Genomic DNA, 18,778 nt, shown 5'->3' on the forward strand with positions numbered 1-18,778 from the left:
CATTTACATTTACCTAACATTTGACGTTAATAATGTCAGAGGATGAGATATTAGTGAAATTATAGGAATGATGAGTACACAGGTAACATCCAAATCATTAATACAGACATCAAAATTAACATTACACCGAATGTATAATCTGTTCAGTTGTCAAGGTAAAATATTGAAAATGTACTGTTATCAAAATGTAGGCCAATGGGTTTGCTGAACTCTATGAAATGAATAGTATCTCCCTCTTTGACTGTAAACCGCTACTCTGCACACAGTAGAAGTACGAGCAAAGTCACATATGGAATTCTAGTTCTAGCCTCCCCCCTTCTCAGAGTTATAAGATTCAGCAAGGTTTGAGTGAGACTTCAGCACAACCTCTAAATGTGTGAGTGTCACTCATGATGAGTGAGACTTGAAGGCTCTGATGTGTGTGTGTGTGTGTGTTGGATCTGATGTCACTGCAGAGGCAACAAATGCAACTTGCCTGACAGTGCTACGAAGCCCTCCTGCACCCGCACATTGAGGACGTGTGGACGAGGAGCGACTTATGATAGGAGAGAGGGTTACCACCAGGCCAGTCTTTTAGCGGCATGGCCTGTATTTTAATGATCCGACGAGTACAAAAGTAGGAAGATAAGTTAAAGCTGGTATGTTTACCTCTAATCAGTGCAAACTTAAAATATCAAATATAAGCAGAAATCACTTTAAAATGTGATCTAAAGCTGCCTTAACGAATCATGACTGATAGTTAAAGTAAACAAAGACAGAAAAGCCATTTTAAAAATCAATACAAATACTTTTATACAAAGTCTTATTGAAAATTAATATCCGGGCCGTTGCAAAACCTTAAACCATGACCAAAGGCGGTAACTCTAATAAGAGCCTGTATGAAGGAGTCTGGCATTAGTTGGTGCTGGAATACCCTCTCATCCTCAGACCCGGCACCGGTCACTCACTGCCATGGGACCATCCACTGAGTGAGAAATCTGTGAGAGTCAAACCTGATTGTTCTGTCTTATGAATTTATTGAGACTGCAATCTACTTCTTTCTTTATTTTATAAGTGAACCTTTGAAGGGAGGGAGTGAGCAGGTAAACAATGCAGAGAAATGCAAAACTTAATTAGGAAGGTTGTTTGAATATACACAGCCCTACCAAATATAAAGAATTACCCACAGAAGCAGCGAAATTAGAAAAACGTTGTCCAGTTTAATTCTGGCAGTTTCAACATTTTCATATATTTAATGAAATAGAGACTGTCATTTCCAATTGACTAGAGGCGGCGGTTCTGTCAGCGGCCACAAGAGGGCGCTCCTCGCCTGCTGATGAAAACCACTGAGCTGCACATTGGATGAAAGGGAGAAAGGTTTCCTCTTCCGGGTCAGCGGTGGCAGAGACAGCACCAGCAGCAGTGGTGACATCACTTCCGGCCTCTCATCATGAGTGCAGCCTGCAGCAGCGGAGAAAAGATCCATTGCCTGTGTGTGCAGTTACCTTCATCTTCAGACCTCAGATCTGCCCCCCTCAGACCCCAGATCTGCCCCCGACCCCAGCCCCAGGGGGAGGAGAGAGCCGGGACATGTCTGCACAGGTCTCTGCTCAGGTAAGAGATTGTCAGCACCTTCTGCTGTGTTTGTAGAAATAGACTGAATAATCCTGGAGGGAATCTCTGCAGGAGCCGGGCCGAGCTGGGCTCTACTATCCGGGGGCCCCTAGGGCTGAGCTGGGCCCTTCTATCCCGGAGCCACGGGGGCTGATCTGGGCCCTTCTATCTGGGGGGGCCCTGGGGCTGAGCTGGGCTCTTCTATCCGGGGCCCCTGGGGCTGAGCTGGGCCCTTCTATCTGGGGGCCTCTGGGGCTGAGCTGGGCTCTTCTATCCGGGGGCCCGGAGGGGGGGGGGGGCTGTGCTCTTCTATCCGGGGAGCGCCTGGGGGGCTTTACGCCCAACTCTGGGGGTATTTGTGGGCATCATTTGTGTTAAAAAGTGGATCTGTTTGCACTGCATCTTACTGCACTATGAGGAATCTTTCCACAACACTGTATCTTTCTTACTACACTGTAAGGTATCTGTGTCACTGCACTGCATCTTATGGAACTATGAAAAATCACTGCTAGGAGCTCGACTGACTTGGGCTCATCTATCTGGGGACGTTTTGGGGGAGGCGAGAGGGGGTGTTCCCTCTTGCCCTGGTGGTTTTTGTGGTCATAATTTAATTTTATGGGGGAATCTATGCACACTGCACTGCATCTTGAGGAAAGCTAGTGTGCACACTACTGCTTTTTATTACACTGTGAGTGGTATTCCCTTGAAAAGGCCTGGAAAAAAGACCCAATGACCAGCACCAAGGACGCCTTCAAAAACGCCACCCGCACTCACCACCAACTAATCCGAAAGGCCAAGAAAACAGCATTCAAGGATCGACTTGACAACAACGCCCACAACAGCAAGGAACTTTTCAACATCGTCAAGGAATTTTCCAATCCCTCGGCCAACTCCAATGACATCACCCCCTCTCAAGCCCTCTGCGACTCCCTAGCCTCATTCTTCCACAACAAGATTGCAGACATCCACAACAGCTTTGACAACCAACCCGGAAACCAACCCACCCTACCATTTGCTGAACATTCTCCCCCCGTGAACACCCTTAACGACTGGAACCCAATCTCCACTGAGGACACAATCCGCCTGATGAATTCCATCCACTCAGGATCCCCCACAGACCCATGTCCTCACCACATATTCAACAAAGCAGACTCCATCATAGCACCGCACCTCCGAGATGTCATCAACTGCTCCTTCAACTCCGCCACCTTCCCGGAAGACTGGAAACACGCTGAACTCACCGCCCTTCTGAAAAAACCCACAGCGGACCCCACCGAACTCAAAAATTACCGCCCCATCTCGCTCCTTCCATTCCCGGCCAAAATCATCGAGAAAGCTGTCAACAACCAGCTCGCCGCCTTCCTCGAAGCCAACAAATCCCTCGACTCCTCACAATCTGGCTTCCGAGCAAAACACAGCACTGAAACCGCCCTCATCGCAGCAACAGACGACATTCGAACTCTACTGGACAATGGAGACACAGTCGCCCTCATCCTCCTCGACCTCTCTGCAGCATTCGACACAGTCTGCCACAGCACCCTTTTACAACGCCTCAATAACATCGGAATCCAAGGAAAAGCACTTGAATGGATCACCTCGTTCCTCACCGGAAGAACCCAGAGAGTCCGCCTCCCACCATTCAAGTCCGAGGCCACTGAAGTCATCTGTGGCGTACCACAAGGATCCTCACTCAGCCCCACCCTCTTCAACGTATACATGAGCCCCCTCGCGGCCATCGCCCGCCAACACAACCTCAACATCATCTCTTACGCAGATGACACTCAACTAATCCTTTCTCTCACCAATGACCCCAGCACCGCCAAAACTAACCTACACGAAGGAATGAAAGAAGTTGCCGAATGGATGAAAGAAAGCCGTCTGAAACTGAACTCAGACAAAACAGAAGTCCTCATCTTAGGGACCTCCCCCTCTGCATGGGACGACTCCTGGTGGCCGGAAGCCCTCGGAAAAGCACCCATCCCGACAGACCACGCACGGAACCTAGGCGTCATCCTGGATTCTTCACTCTCAATGAACAGACAAGTCAGCGCCGTATCCTCTTCCTGCTTCAACATTCTTCGCATGCTCAGAAAAACATTTCGCTGGATCCCCACCGAAACAAGGAAAACAGTCACCCATGCTCTGGTCACGAGCCGGCTGGACTACGGAAACTCCCTCTACGCAGGCACCACCGCTAAACTCCAGAAGAAACTCCAACGAATCCAAAACGCCTCAGCCAGGATCATATTAGACATCCCACGCAACGAACACATCTCTGGTCACCTTAAAGACCTCCACTGGCTACCCGTCAATAAGAGGATCACTTTACGACTGCTAACCCACGCACACAAATCACTCTACGACATCGGACCAGAATGCCTCAACTCACGACTGTCCTTCTACACCCCCTCCCGCCAACTACGTTCTTCCAGCCAAGGCCTCGCCACTGTACCTCGCATCAACAAGACCACCATGGGAGGCAGATCCTTCTCATACCTGGCTGCTAAAACATGGAACTCACTCCCCGCTTACCTTCGCCTTACCCAGAACCACCTAGCATTCAGAAAGCAACTTAAAACGTGGATATTTGACAAGTAATCCTCCTCCCCTGTCTAAGCGCCTTGAGACCCTCTGGGTACGTAGTGCGGTATATAAATTCTCTGACTTGACTGACTTGACTTGATTTGTATTTAAAATAAAAGAGGAAATCTGTATAGACTCCCCTTCCTTTTACTATTCTGTGAAGGATGCTAAGAGCCCATCTGTGCTCTGCAAACGGAATCACTTTTTACAACAGTTCGAGGGGTGTTTAAAAAGGAGAAAATCTCAGCACGATGCACTGCTCTTTACTCTTCAGTGTGATAAAGCTGTCCATACTGCACTTCCTTCAACTACACTTAGGGGCACACAGCGCAGCTCAGCAAGCTGCCTAGCTGCACTGCGTGATAGGGAAGGGCAGGAATGCGCTGTATCTAACACTCTACCGCGCAGTCCTGTCTTTTCCCTGCGCTGGCGCACAATGTGCTCCTAGCGCCAAAGCCGGCACCCCTGCACCATGGTGCAAGCGTGCGTGCCTTGCAAACAGGATTGTTTTTGTGCAGGAAGGGGCACCTTCCTGCACATAAGCAATCCCCTGAAGCATTTTCCTCTTTCCATGTGTGCTGCAGAATCCGGCACACACAGAAAGCAAGGTAGAAGGAGAAATAAAGATATTTATCCTCGTTACACCTCACATGGGGAAGGGAAACAAGGACATGAATAATCTCGGTTAGATCTAGATTCATTCTGATATCCAGTCTTTCTGTTACACAGACTGTTACCAAACCAATAGTTTCTGGGGATTCACTTTGCATATATTCCCTTCTACAAACACTAGGCTGGTTTGCTATAATAAATAAAGGTTTCCAAACTCACCGGTGCTAAATGCTTCAACCTCAGTGACTCAGAACCTAGTTTATCTTGTGAACATCTGAGAGGGGGAGGGAATTGGATTAGTTCCCTACATTAGGGTCAGTCTCCCTGGCAGCTTCCCTGAGGGGCCCCTTGCCATTCACTGGATGTCTGGCATAGGGTGGAATACACATCCGGCCTCCTGGAGCCTGTTTCATCCCATTTGTCTCCACGTCAGAGCAGGAAGCCTGGCAGAGGTGAAACAAAAAGATCCTCTTTTCTTGGTGGCGACTAATGCAAATCCAAGAAAGGGCCTCTGGTTTGGCTTATTGTAGAATCCAGTCTGTTGTGCCTCGTGTGACGATGGAAGAGGGTGTGACGGACGTCATTTCACAGAAGAGCTCAGATCGGCAAATCCAGTGCTTGGTATCTGAAGAACCCATTTGAGCCCTGAGCAGAGGCATCCTTTGTGACCCAGTGAACTAATGCCATGTCTCACCTAATGCCCATCACAATAGAGTCTGTAAGACCTACAATCTAGTAGAGAAGAAAACTTGCTGGCTTAAACTATGCAAAGATACCATAACTTGGTGTGAATCTGTACCTATAGTATACAGAGCTAGCCTCTGCACCTGAAATTAAATTGTTTGTGTCAGATCCTCCTAGTGCCTGGGCTGTGTTATTGCATTGTTTGTATCAGATTCTCATAGTTCCTGCCTGTGTTATTGCATTGTTTGCATCAACCCTAGTGCCTGGCCTGTGTTATTGCATTGTTTGCATCAGATTCTTCCAGTGCCTGGACTGTGTTATTGCATTGTTTGTATCAGTTTCTCCTAGTGCCTGGCCTGTGTTATTGCATTGTTAGCATCAGGTTCTACTAGTGCCTGGCCTGTGTTATCGCATTGTTTGCATCAGATTCTCCTAGTGCCTGGCCTGTGTTATTGCATTGTTTGCGTCAGATTCTCCTAGTTCTTGGCCTGTGTTATTGCATTGTTTGTGTCAGATTCTCCTAGTGCCTGGCCTGTGTTATTGCATTGTTTGCGTCAGATTCTCCTAGTTCTTGGCCTGTGTTATATCATGGTTTGCGTCAGATTCTCCTAGTGCCTGACCAGTGTTATTGCATTGTTTGCGTCAGATTCTCCTAGTGCCTGGTCTGTGTTATTGCATTGTTTGCGTCAGATTCTCCTAGTTCTTGGCCTGTGTTATTGCATTGTTTGCGTCAGATTCTTCTAGTGCCTGGCCTGTGTTATTGCATTGTTTGCGTCAGATTCTCCTAGTTCTTGGCCTTTGTTATTGCATTGTTTGCGTCATATTCTCCTAGTGCCTGACCAGTGTTATTGCATTGTTTGTATCAGTTTCTCCTAATGCCTGGCCTGTGTTATTGCATTGTTTGTTATGTTATGTTAAATGACTCTTGTAACGCGCACTGTCACCAAAGGTTTCCTGGCGCTCTTTATAACAGGATGGAAAATGAAGAGTTGACACTGAGCAGGTTAGCCTAGGGAGGGGAAGAGAAATGTCTTAACTAGTTTTCTGAAGATAGAAAGGGAAGTGCTTGACTTGATGAAAAGAGGGAGGGAATTCCAAAGACTAGGGGCCAGATGAGAGAAGCGGCGGCCGCCGTACTTCTTGGTTTTAACTTTGGGAGAAACAAGCATGTGAAGGTGAGCAGAACGGAGGTTGCGTGACGGGCGATGTGAAGTAATTAAAGATTGCAAGAATGCAGGACTGGTGCAGTACTGGGCTTTGTAAGTGAGACAGGCTACCTTAAAGGCTGACCTTAGTCCCATCGGCAACCAATGAAGTCGATGCAGCAGGGGTTTTGCCGATTGCCATTTAGGGATTTTATAGATGAGACGGGCCGCCTGGTTCTGAACCACCTGGAGACGATACAGCAGGGACTGAGGGAGGCCATGGTAGATGGAACTGGAAAAGTCCAGGCGGGAGAGAACAAAAGAGATGACAACCTGAGTTAGAGCAGAAGGTGGTAAGAGATGGCTAACTTTGCGGATCTTTCTCAGCTGATACATACAGGACGAGATGACAGCGCCCACTTGGGCTTTCAAGGAAAGCTCTGCATCAATGATCACGCCCAGACTTTTCACTGATTTGACCGAAGGTGGAAGGGGGCCAAATTCAGTGGGCCAGAACTGTGGACCCCAGTGAGCAGAACTGGAGCCGGGAAGGAGCAGCTCGGTTTTTCCTGGATTCAACTTTAATTGATTCTCATTCATCCAATGTAGGATGTGAATCATAGCGGTGCGAAAGGTGTTAACAGCATTGGAAGAGTTGAGGGGAAAAATTATCTGCAGATCATCAGCATAATTATATACCGTGATGTCCCAGTTCTTAAGTGAGTGGATAAGTGGGCGAAGGTAAAGATTGAATAATAATGGCGAGATGGAAGAGCCTTGGGGTACTCCACAAGACGTGGAGGTTTTTGCTGCGGTGTACGGGCCCAGGCGCACAGCCTGAGTACATCCAGTTAGAAATGACGCAATCCATTTGAGGGCAGTACCCTGTATGCCTGCCTGGCCGACACGGTGGAGAAGGATGTTGTGGTCCACCGTGTCGAATGCGGCAGACAAATCCAGGAGTACAAGGACTTGAGGGATGCCCGCATCCGCATTTCTCCTCAGTGTATCCAAGACCGCGAGGATAACAGCCTCAGTTGAATAGGCGGGTCTAAAACTGGCCTGGTTGGGCTCCAGGTAGCCAGAAGTCTCAATGAAATTAGAGAGACAACGGGTGACATATGCTTCTGTTAGTTTAGAAAAGTAGAGAAGGAGAGAAATAGGGCGAAAATATGAGAGATCGCCGGGATCAGCTCCGGGTTTCTTAAGAAGGGGCACTAAAATGGCATTTTTAAAGGAGATAGGAACAATGCCGCTCCCCAGAGAGCCATTCAGTAGGGATAGAATGTCATCCGGTAATTTAAGGCAGATATCCCGCAGTACTGATGGCGGACAACAGTCGTTGGGGGAACCCGACTGGACCCGGTTAGCAAGGCCCGCTAAGGAAGTAAAATCAAGGGCAGGAAAGGTCGTGAAGGTCAGGGGATTATCGGAGGAAGGTTCCGAGATGTATGACTGAGGACAGGAAGGGATAGAGTTTTTTATTTTTATAATTTTTTCAACATAAAATTGGTTTAGAGCGTCGCATGTCACTTGGGAGGGGGTCTGGGCTGGGAGGGTTCTGTCATCCGTGGTAAGTTCATTCATGACCTTAAAGACTTCCTTGGATTTATTGACCGCTGACGAGAGTCTGTTGGAAAAGTGGTCTGACTTAGCTAAGATGATGGCAGCTTTGTATTCTCTCCGCACCAAGATATAGAGCAGCCTAGCTGAATCGGAGTAAGTACGCCTCCATATCCGTTCCTGCTGGCGCACTTTCAATTTAAGTTGCTTAAGATCATTCATGAACCATCTGTGAGAGGAATGATGCCGCATGCAGGGAAATTTCGTAAGTGCAGCGAATTGATCACTGGCCGACTTTAACCAGGTGCTGATGTCTCTGTCCAGTGAGTTAATGTCAGAAGGGTCAGTGAGGTTCGTACATGGACGGGTATCAGCCAAAGTCGTAAGGAACCCCTGGGAGTCAAGTGCGCTCCACTTCCGGGCAAGACCACCAGCCATAAGAGGGGCGGGGGTTGTGCCAGCGACTGTAATAATGGTGTCGACTAGAAAATGGTCCGACCAGACACAAGGGGAGATGACTGGCTCGGTCAATGTTAAGTTGTAGGTCCAGATCTGGTCGAGAATATGACCCTTGATGTGGGTAGGGTGAGATACCTGTTGAATCAGGTTCAAACTGTGGAGTGAATCAAAAAACTCAGTAGCCGAGGAACCGGCCTTAGGGTCGTTGTTCCAGTAATTGAAATCACCGAAAAGGGCGAGACTGGCATGGTGTGTCAATAGGACTGCGTCAGATTCTCCTAGTTCTTGGCCTGTCTTATTGCATTGTTTGTATCAGTTTCTCCTAGTGCCTGACCAGTGATATTGCATTGTTTGTGTCAGATTCTCCTAGTGCCTGGCCTGTGTTATTGCATTGTTTGGTCAGATTCTCCTAGTGCCTGACCAGTGTTATTGCATTGTTTGTATCAGTTTCTCCTAATGCCTGGCCTGTGTTACTGCATTGTTTGCGTCAGATTCTCCTAGATCTTGGCCTGTGTTATTGCATTGTTTGCGTCAGATTCTCCTAGTGCCTGACGAGTGTTATTACATTGTTTGCGTCAGATTCTCCTAGTGCCTTACCAGTGTTATTGCATTGTTTGCTCAGACTCTCCTAGTGCCTGGTCTGTGTTATTGAATTTTTTGTATCAGTTTCTCTTAGTACCTGGCCTCTGTTATTGCATTGTTTGCGTAAGATTCTCCTAGTTCTTGGCCTGTGTTATTGCATTGTTTGCTTCAGATTCTCCTAGTGCCTGACCAGTGTTATTGCATTGTTTGTATCAGTTTCTCCTAGTTCCTGGCCTGTGTTATTGCATTGTTTTTATCAGATTCTCCTAGTGCCTGGGCTGTGTTATTGCATTGTTTGTATCAGTTTCTCCTAGTGCCTGGCCTGGGGAACATCCTTTAAAACGCGGATGTTACCCTGCAGTACTGTTACGACACGTCTTTTACAACGCAAGTCATTTACACGACTTGCGCTGGAGGGCGCTCTAAGATAAGGAATAGTAGATTTACTATTCCAACACCTTCCCTACTGTACGTAGGCTGGTGTTGGAATAGTGAATTTAACTATCCCTAAGTAAGCACCCCTACAGCGCAAGTCGTGGTAACGACTTCTTGTGTTGTAAAAGAAGCGTTGTAATGGTACGCGTGGTAATACCACGCGTTGTGCCGTCGTACATCCCCTGGCCTGTGTTATTGCATTGTTTGTTTCAGATTCTCCTAGTGCCTGACCCGTGTTATTGCATTGTTTGCGTCAGATTCTCCAAGTGCCTGACCAGTGTTATTGCATTGTTTGCGTCAGATTCTCCGAGTTCTTGGCCTGTGTTATTGCATTGTTTGCGATAGATTCTCCTATTGCCTGGCCTGTGTTATTGCATTGTTTGCGTCAGATTCTCCTAGTGCCTGACCAGTGTTATTGCATTGTTTGTATCAGTTTCTCCTAGTGCCTGGCCTGTGTTATTGCATTGTTTGCGTCAGATTCTTCTAGTTCTTGGCCTGTGTTATTGCATTGTTTGCGTCAGATTCTCCTAGTGCCTGACCAGTGTTATTGCATTGCTTGTATCAGTTTCTCCTAGTACCTAGTCTGTGTTATTGCAATTTTTGCGTCAGATTCTCCTAGTGCCTGACCAGTGTTATTGCATTGTTTGCATCAGATTCTCCTAGTGCCTGACCAGTGTTATTGAATTGTTTGCGTCAGATTCTCCTAGTGCCTGGTCTGTGTTATTGCATTGTTTGCGTCAGATTCTCCTAGTTCTTGGCCTGTGTTATTGCATTGTTTGCGTCAGATTCTCCTAGTGCCTGACCTGTGTTATTGCATTGTTTGCGTCAGATTCTCCTAGTTCTTGGCCTGTGTTATTGCATTGTTTGTGTCAAATTCTCCTAGTGCCTGACCAGTGTTATTGCATTGTTTGTATCAGTTTCTCCTAGTGCCTGGCCTGTGTTATTGCATTGTTTGCGTCAGATTCTCCTAGTTCTTGGCCTGTGTTATTGCATTGTTTGCGTCAGATTCTCCTAGTGCCTGGCCAGTGTTATTGCATTATTTGTATCAGTTTCTCCTAGTACCTAGTCTGTGTTATTGCATTTTGTGCGTCAGATTCTCCTAGTGCCTGACCAGTGTTATTGCATTGTTTGTGTCAGATTCTCCTAGTGCCTGACCAGTGTTATTGCATTGTTTGCGTCAGATTCTCCTAGTGAATGGCCTGTGTTATTGCATTGTCTGTGGCAAGTCAAGAAGGCTTTATTTTGATAAAAATTATCATAAAAGCTCATTTAAAATACACAAATTCATATTTTTAAAAAAGAACACAAGAAATTTTGTATACCATAAAAAGGGTTTTCTAAGGTTCATTAAAAGTTTCCAAATTTTAGTGGCAAGAAAAAAAGAAAAAAACATTTCATAGAGTGAGTTAAAATAAACAGATTAAACAATTGATTTAAGCCTCTTGGATCTAATGGACCAAGCCCATGATAAAAATTTTGCAAGAACACAAGCATATAGGGTACAACAGTCAGACCTAAGTATGCGTATTGCCTCTGCATGACGCCTAGTGCCAAGCTGGCGGCATAGATGTTTAAGCCATTTCTTCCGTGGTAAGGTGTACTCTCCGCATTCAAACAATAAATGCGCCACTGTCTCAGGTCTACCTATGCACATTGGACAGAACTCTGTGGTTTGCAGAGGTGGTTTCCATCGTGATGATAAAGCATACAAGGGAAGTGTACCTGCTCTAAATTTAAAATAAAGGGCCCTATCAAAAGGTTTCTCGATTGTATCTAGATATAGTTCTCGTGTAGGGAGGTCTTTAAAATTCAAGAAATCTTCAGTTAGTCTGCCCAGGCAATCATTAGGAATCCTTTTTGACGCTATCCAATTCCAATACAAAGTCTTTAGGGTTTCCTTTGGAGAAGATCTGTTTAGCCATGCTTCTTTTAAGCCCAAATTAAATAACAGGACTTTCATGTCTCTCAACCATTTAATTTTCTGCCATCCTGGGAGTGACATAATTTCTGAGAGGCCTTGGGCATATTTATCAAGTTCCTGTACTCGCCACAGGCGGGCCCATAACAGTAACGGCCGAAGTTTTGCTTTATCTTCAATTGGGCGACAACCTAGATGTAGCATTAGCGGGACCATAGGCGTACCTTGCGGAAGAGACATAATTGCTCTGCAGAATTTCCTCTCCGATCTTGGCAATTCATTTGTATTGTCAGATTCTCCTAGTGCCTGACCAGTGTTATTGCATTGTTTGTATCAGTTTCTCCTAGTGCCTGGCCTGTGTTACTGCATTGTTTGCGTCAGATTCTCCTAGATCTTGGCCTGTGTTATTGCATTGCGTCAGATTCTCCTAGTGCCTGACGAGTGTTATTACATTGTTTGCGTCAGATTCTCCTAGTGCATTGTTTGCGTCGAGTTCTGCTAGTGCCTGGCCTGTGTGATTGCATTGTTTGTGTCACATTATCTTAGTGCCTGGCCTGTGTTATTCCATAGTTTGTGTCAGATTCTCCTAGTGCCTGGCCTGTGTTATTGCATTGTGTGCATTACATTTTCCTAGTGCGTGGCCCGTGTTATTGCATTGTTTGCATCGCATTCTGCTAGTTCCTGGCCTGTGTTATTGCATTGTTTGTGCGAAAATCAAGAGGGAGAGAGAGGACCAGAAAGCTAGTCCAGATCCCCGGTTTATATGTTTAGTAAATCAAAAAGAGACTAGCTAGAGGTGGGGTTAGTCTGACATTAATATTATTATTGTCATAGCGACTCAGTATCGTTTTGCCAGTTGGCAGTGGCACCTGTTGGGTGTCTTTAGAAAGCCCTCACCCACCAACCTAGTTGGTGGCATGCTTCATCATCGGGCCCACCCAGTGACACCTATCGTGTCCCGGGTGTGCTTCGACGCCTGATTACAGCGGAGCAGGTATGTCACTGTGTGTGCGGTGTAAGGTGTTCAGATATGTGAGATTAAAACGGCTTGGCGGATGGTCCCTGGGGTGAGGATACTTTATTAAAAGGGCCTCCGTCAGCGGTTAAAAATAAGGCTATGGGACGTTAGAGGCGGGTTACGACCTCCTACGTCCTAAGAGTGTCAACATGTTTCAGCCAGTGCCTTATTACTAATCTGGCTTTCTTCAGGACAGTAAAATATGTGTAGGTTAAAATAGGGGTTGTGTAGTGTAGTCTATGTGTCTACACGCCCTAAAGTGTATATAACTGTGAGAGGGGGGATTCCCTTCTCAAGATCACCTGTACATTTAACATTAAAGGACAGGGACAAGACAAACATGGGAGAGAAAGAGTCACTAGGAAGTATTGATCGTATGTTATGACAGCCGGCTTAATAGCGATTTAGTGCAGGCTATGAGCGGCTCAAGTGTAATGATACTGGTGGTACCATTATTGTGGAATCGCACTAGAACTTCGAGGGTGAAGTGATTTAAAACAGCGGTATAAAATACTGCAGTAGTGAATAGTGAGGAATTTTGGCGCAAGGACCATGTCTTACGCTTTTAAGGCTTGCTTTTGCTCCAAGGTTATTGAAGTGGCAAGGGGTGGCCCTAGTAGGGAGAAAGAGGTAGGACCACTGGGGTTAGGAGACCTGTGGGAGAAAATTTGGGTAGCGCTTACCTATTGTAGTGATGTTCAGCATACTCACAGGATTTCTGGCCAGCACCAGCGTGGGACCTGTTGTGCCTCCTTCGCAGAACCGGTAGTGAATGGCTGCTGTTGCCGGTTTTTATACTGTCGTTAATTGTATAAGTGAGGGCACCTGGAGGAAAGAGTAATGGTGGAAAGACTCGCATTGCGGGTCTTTATCGCGCTCAGGTGTGTGCCCTTCTTGTCGCGCTAGTGCGCGGTGTAGTGCCTAATCTTTAGCGCATGCGTGGTCTTAAGGTGCTGTTGGGCGCATGGGCGGCCGTGAAGTGGTTCGCGCATGCGCGGCCGAGAAGTGGTCCGTGCATGCGCCGTAGCGTGAGTCCTGGCGCATGCGCGCATGGGCAGATGATCCTGCTAGCGCTAGCGCTTGACTACCTACTGCCTGGGATCCTGATTGGTTATAGGGGCGGTTTCCATGGCAGAGTAAATAGCGCTTGAGACACATGGTTGTTCTCAGGTGCTGGGATGGAAAAATAGCCCAATGTTTTATGGTTGCGCCCTGCTGGGGTGTAGCAGAGATCAGGGGGCATTGTAAATCAAGGAAGGCAGTGTGAGGTATTGGATGAGACTGGGTTACTCAATTGTATTAGGTTCAAGTTGGTGGCTCACAGGGCAGTGTCGTTGCCATCAAAGGGTCAGAGAGTTCCAGGGGATAGCGTCATTTAACCCATCTGTAGCTGTGGACAGACGGTTTATCCATCTTTGTTCTTTGTTTAACAGTTTTTTGTCATTATTAATCGGGCTGACTGGTATTTGCTCAATGACTGTCCAGGTGAAGTCATTGGGGGTGTGGCACTGGGTAATGAAGTGGTTTGTCAATTTGCTTATATTTTTCTTGCATCGCATTGTGCTGCGGTGCTCCGTTATCCTGGTCCTCACTTTGCGTGTGGTCATACCCACATATCTGAGCCTCTCTTTTTGATTTACATTGCATTGTTTGTGTCACATTATCTTAGTGCCTGGCCTGTGTTATTCCATAGTTTGCATCAGATTCTCCTTGTACACTGCCTGTGTTATTGCAAAGTTTGCATAAGATTCCCCTAGTGCCTGGCCTGTGTTATTGCCTTGTTTGCATCAGGTTCTCTTAGTGCCTGGTCTGTATTATTGCATTGTGTCCATCAGATTCTCCTAGTTCCGGGCCTGTGTTATTGCATTGTTTGCATCACATTCTCCTAGTGCCTGGCCTGTGTCATTGCATTGTTTGTGTCAGATTCTCCTAGTGCCTGGCCAGTGTTATTCCATAGTTTGCTTCAGATTCATCCAGTGCCTGGCCTGTGTTATTCCAGAGTTTGTGTCACATTCCCCTAGTGCCTGGCCTGTGTTATTCTATAGTTTGTGTCAGATTCTCCTAGTGCCTGGCCTGTGTTATTGCATTACATTTTCCTAGTGCGTGGCTCGTGTTATTGCATTGTTTGCGTCACATTCTGCTAGTGCCTGGCCTGTGTTATTGCATTGTTTGTGTCACATTATCTTAGTGCCTGGCCTTTGTTATTCCATAGTTTGCATCAGATTCTCCTTGTACACTGCCTGTGCTATTGCAAAGTTTGCATAAGATTCCCCTAGTGCCTGGCCTGTGTTATTGCCTTGTTTGCATCAGGTTCTCCTAGTGCCTGGTCTGTGTTATTGCATTGTGTCCATCAGATTCTCCTAGTTCCTGGCCTGTGTTATTGCATTGTTTGCTCACATTCTCATAGTGCCTGGCCCTTGTTATTGTATTGTTTGCATCAGATTCTCCTAGTGCATGACCTGTGTTATTGCATAGTATACATCAGATTCTTCTAGTACACAGCCTGTGTTACTGCATTGTTTGCGTCAAATTCTCCTAGTGCCTGGCCCTTGTTATTGCATTGTTTGCGTCACAGTCTCCTAGTGAATGGTCCTTGTTGTTGCATTGTTTGCATCAGATTCCCCTAGTACCTGGCCTGTGTTATTGCATGGTATACATCAGATTCTTCTAGCACACAGCCTGTATTATTGCATTGTTTGTGTCACATTCTCCTAGTGCCTAGCCTGTGTTATTAACATTGTTTGTGTCACATTCCCCATCCAGCCTGCTTCTGCTAGTGTGTGTATTGTGTGTCTGGGTTTTACGAGTGACAGGGCTGGGGGGACTCCAGGAGGTAGGGTTCGACAGCACTAGGCTGATTGTCCTGAGAGTGGTGGGAGGAGTAGGTACCTGGGTCTGAATAGAGCTGGGCCATCTCCCAGAATGTTGACTCCACTTCCTATGGTGAGTCTGAAGACCCTGGCTCACCTCGACAAAGGAAGAAGACACTGGTAGAATGCACCCAAAACTGGTTTTGACCAGGCAAAGAACCCTCTGCCCTCAGAGAACAACACATTTATGGGTATAAATACTTTAGCCCAGACCCCAGATTTTTGGAATCACTCTGGAATGAACAAGAGGACCCTCTGCCGAGGAAGAGCACCTGGAGACCACAGGAGTTGTACTGCCCCTCTGCCAGAGCGCTGTAGTGGGTTGGCCTGTGGTGGTGTCTCTCGTGCCAAGGAGTGGTAGAAAGGACCAAGGAAGAAACTTTCATCATCTTGCCGATTATTCCCTGAGGGCTAGAGTTCAGCTAGCCTCCTGTTTGAAGATGCAGGGATACCAACAACTTCACCTCTTCTGTTTGAGCAAAGCTGGGACTGTTGTTTCAGCTGCTACAGAGGAACTCTGCAACTCAAGCCAGCTAACTTCGCCGCCATCTGCCACGAGAGCTTGAGCACTGCTCCGACTCGCACCGTAGACCGACGCCTGCCGCTGTGCTGCAACCGGCTCTGAGATCGCCATCTGGGCAGAGCCGATCATCGACAAGAGTGACCAAGCACTCACTGACTCAACGACATCAGCAACAACTTGTTGTGCCAGCGCTGCCGTAATGCCACCTCATCTCCGGTAAGGACCGAAGTCCCCCCTTCCTGCATCCGCAGCGAGGGTCCCGTGATATTACTTTCCCCTGAAGCATGAAACCGACTCTACCAACGTGCCACACGACATCACAGCTCCCTGATGCCGAGAAGAGCCTTTGTTTGTTTTCTTAAAGGTACTGTCCCGTGAGAGTCTAGTTGTGACTCCGGGCCCCACGCTGTGCTCCTCGCAGGCAGACTGTACCCTGAGAACTCTTTTGTGCATTGAAGCGATAACTCCTGTTGGTATTATCTGTTGCCAGAGACACTTGAAACTAAGAACCTATTTTTGAGTAAACCGTAAAGCATATTCGTACTGTGGATTTTTGCCGTTAAGGTCTTGTGTCAATTATATAAAGCTTACCTATTTTTGATACATCCCAGTGTGGTGTCCGTTTGTAGTGGTTCATCTATATTACTGTATGTGTTCACAAATGCTTAACACACTGCCTCTGAGATAAGCCTGTCTGCTTGTGCCAAGCTACCAAGGGGGTGAGCAGGGGTTATCTACAGTGTGTAAATGCCCTTGCCCTGAGATAGACAAAGGGCCCTTACTTGACAAAGGTGCATACTGTTGCCAATTAGAGACTCCGGGTTCTAACAGCATTGTTTGCATCAGATTCTCCTAGTGCCTGGCCCGTGTTATTGCATTGTTTGCATCAGATTCTCCTAGTGCCTGGCCTGTGTTATTGCATTGTTTGTGTCACACTATCTTAGTGCCTAGCCTGTGTTATTCCATAGTTTGCATCAGATTCTCCTAGAGCCCAGCCGGTGTTATTGCATTGTGTTCATCAGATTCTCCTAGTGCCATGGCGGTGTTATTGCATTGTTTGCATCAGATTCCCCTAGTGCCTGGCCGGTGTTATTGCATTGTTTACGTCACATTCTCCTAGTGCCTGGCAGTTGTTATTGCATTGTTTGCATCAGATTCTCCTAGTACACTGCTTCTGTTATTTCATTGTTTGCATGAGATTCCCCTAGTGCCTGGACCGTGTTATTGCATTGTTTGCTTCACATTATCCTAGTGCCTGGCAGTTGTTATTTCATTGTTTGCATCAGATTCTCCTAGTACACTGCTTCTGTATTGCATTGTTTGTATGAGATTCCCCTAGTGCCTGGCCTGTGTTATTGCATTGTTTGCGTCAATTCTCCTAGTGCCTGGCAGTTGTTATTACATTGTGTCTATCAGATTCTCCTAGTGCCTGGCCTGTGTTATTACATTGTTTGCATCACATTCTCCTAGTGCCTGGCCTGTGTTATTGTATTATATTTTCCTAGTGCGGGGCCCGTGTTTTTGCATTGTTTGCGTCACATTCTGCTAGTGCCTGGCCTGTGTTATTGCATTGTTTGTGTCACATTATCTTAGTGCCTGACCCTTGGTATTGCATTGTTTGCATCAGATTCTCCTAGTGCATGACCCGTGTTATTGCATGGTATATATCAGATTCTTCTAGTACACAGCTTGTGTTATTGCATTGTTTGCATCACTTTCTCCTAGTGCCTGGTCCTTGTTATTGCATTGTTTGCTTCAGATTTCCCTAGTGCCTGGCCTGTGTTATATCATGGTATACATCAGATTCTTCTAGTACACAGCCTGTGTAAATGCATTGTTTGTGTCACATTCTCCAAGTGCCTGGTCCTTGTTATTGCATTGTTTGCTTCAGATTTCCCTGGTGCATAACCTGTGGTATTGCATGGTATACATCAGATTCTTCTAGTACACAGCCTGTGTAATTGCATTGTTTGTGTCACATTCTCCTAGTGCCTGGCCCTTGTTATTGCATTGTTTTCGTCTTATTCTCCTAGTGCCTGGCCCTTGTTATTGCATTGTTTGCTTCACATTCTCCTAGTGCCTGGTCCTTGTTGTTGCATTGTTTGCATCAGATTCCCGTAGTGCCTGGCCTGTGTTATTGCATGGTAGCCTGTGTAATTGCCCTCCTCCACCCGCAGGTTTCTCTGCGCCTCATCCCTGGTGGTCCAGTGGACCTCTGTCTCCTTTCTCTCACTCTGCTGCTTCACTCGTTTTTCTATCCTTTCTATCTTTCACCTTTCTGCATCTCTGCTCTTTTGTGCCTTATTTCTGCTTATTTTCCCTTTTTTCTTTATCCCTTCTTTCCTCCCTTTACCTTTCCCCGCCGCTGCTGCCCCCACAGCCCCTCCCCCCCAGCGCGACCGACCCAATCCAGCTCCTCTCCCCGCTCCCGCCTCCCAGCTGTCCAGTCCTCCCCGACCCCTACTTAATGGCGGCCACTGCGGGGACAGGCGAGCAAGACCACTGACTCATTGTCAGTGAAATTGCTCTACCACCCTCGCAGCTCCACCATTAAGTGAGGCGCCCGTGCCCCTGCACTCTTGAGTGTTAGTGATCGAGGCCCTCCTCCACCCACAGGTTTCCCTGCACCTCATCCCTGGTGGTCCAGTGGACCTCTGTCTCATTTCTCTCACTCTGCTCCTTCACTCGTTTTTCTATCCTTTCTATCTTTCACCTTTCTGCATCTCTGCTCTTTTGTGCCTTATTTCTGCTTATTTTCCCTTTTTTCTTTATCCCTTCTTTCCTCCCTTTACC

The 18,778-nt window shown here is 46.9% G+C and overlaps 1 protein-coding gene across 1 annotated transcript in view; it reads left to right on the forward strand.

Annotated features, from left to right (window-relative positions):
- The first annotated feature begins 1,439 nt into the window (after window positions 1–1,439).
- The window catches only part of LOC147737210 (uncharacterized), a 48,942-nt gene continuing 31,603 nt past the window's right edge, over window positions 1,440–18,778 (forward strand). Inside the window, exon 1 of the mRNA XM_086934489.1 lies at window positions 1,440–1,593. The gene's annotated coding sequence lies outside the window, so the exon portion shown is untranslated. The remainder of the gene's footprint in view (window positions 1,594–18,778) is intronic.

The sequence above is a fragment of the Lissotriton vulgaris genome, chromosome 1_1, assembly GCF_964263255.1.
Source record: "Lissotriton vulgaris chromosome 1_1, aLisVul1.2, whole genome shotgun sequence".
NCBI classification, from domain to species: Eukaryota; Metazoa; Chordata; class Amphibia; order Caudata; family Salamandridae; genus Lissotriton; species Lissotriton vulgaris.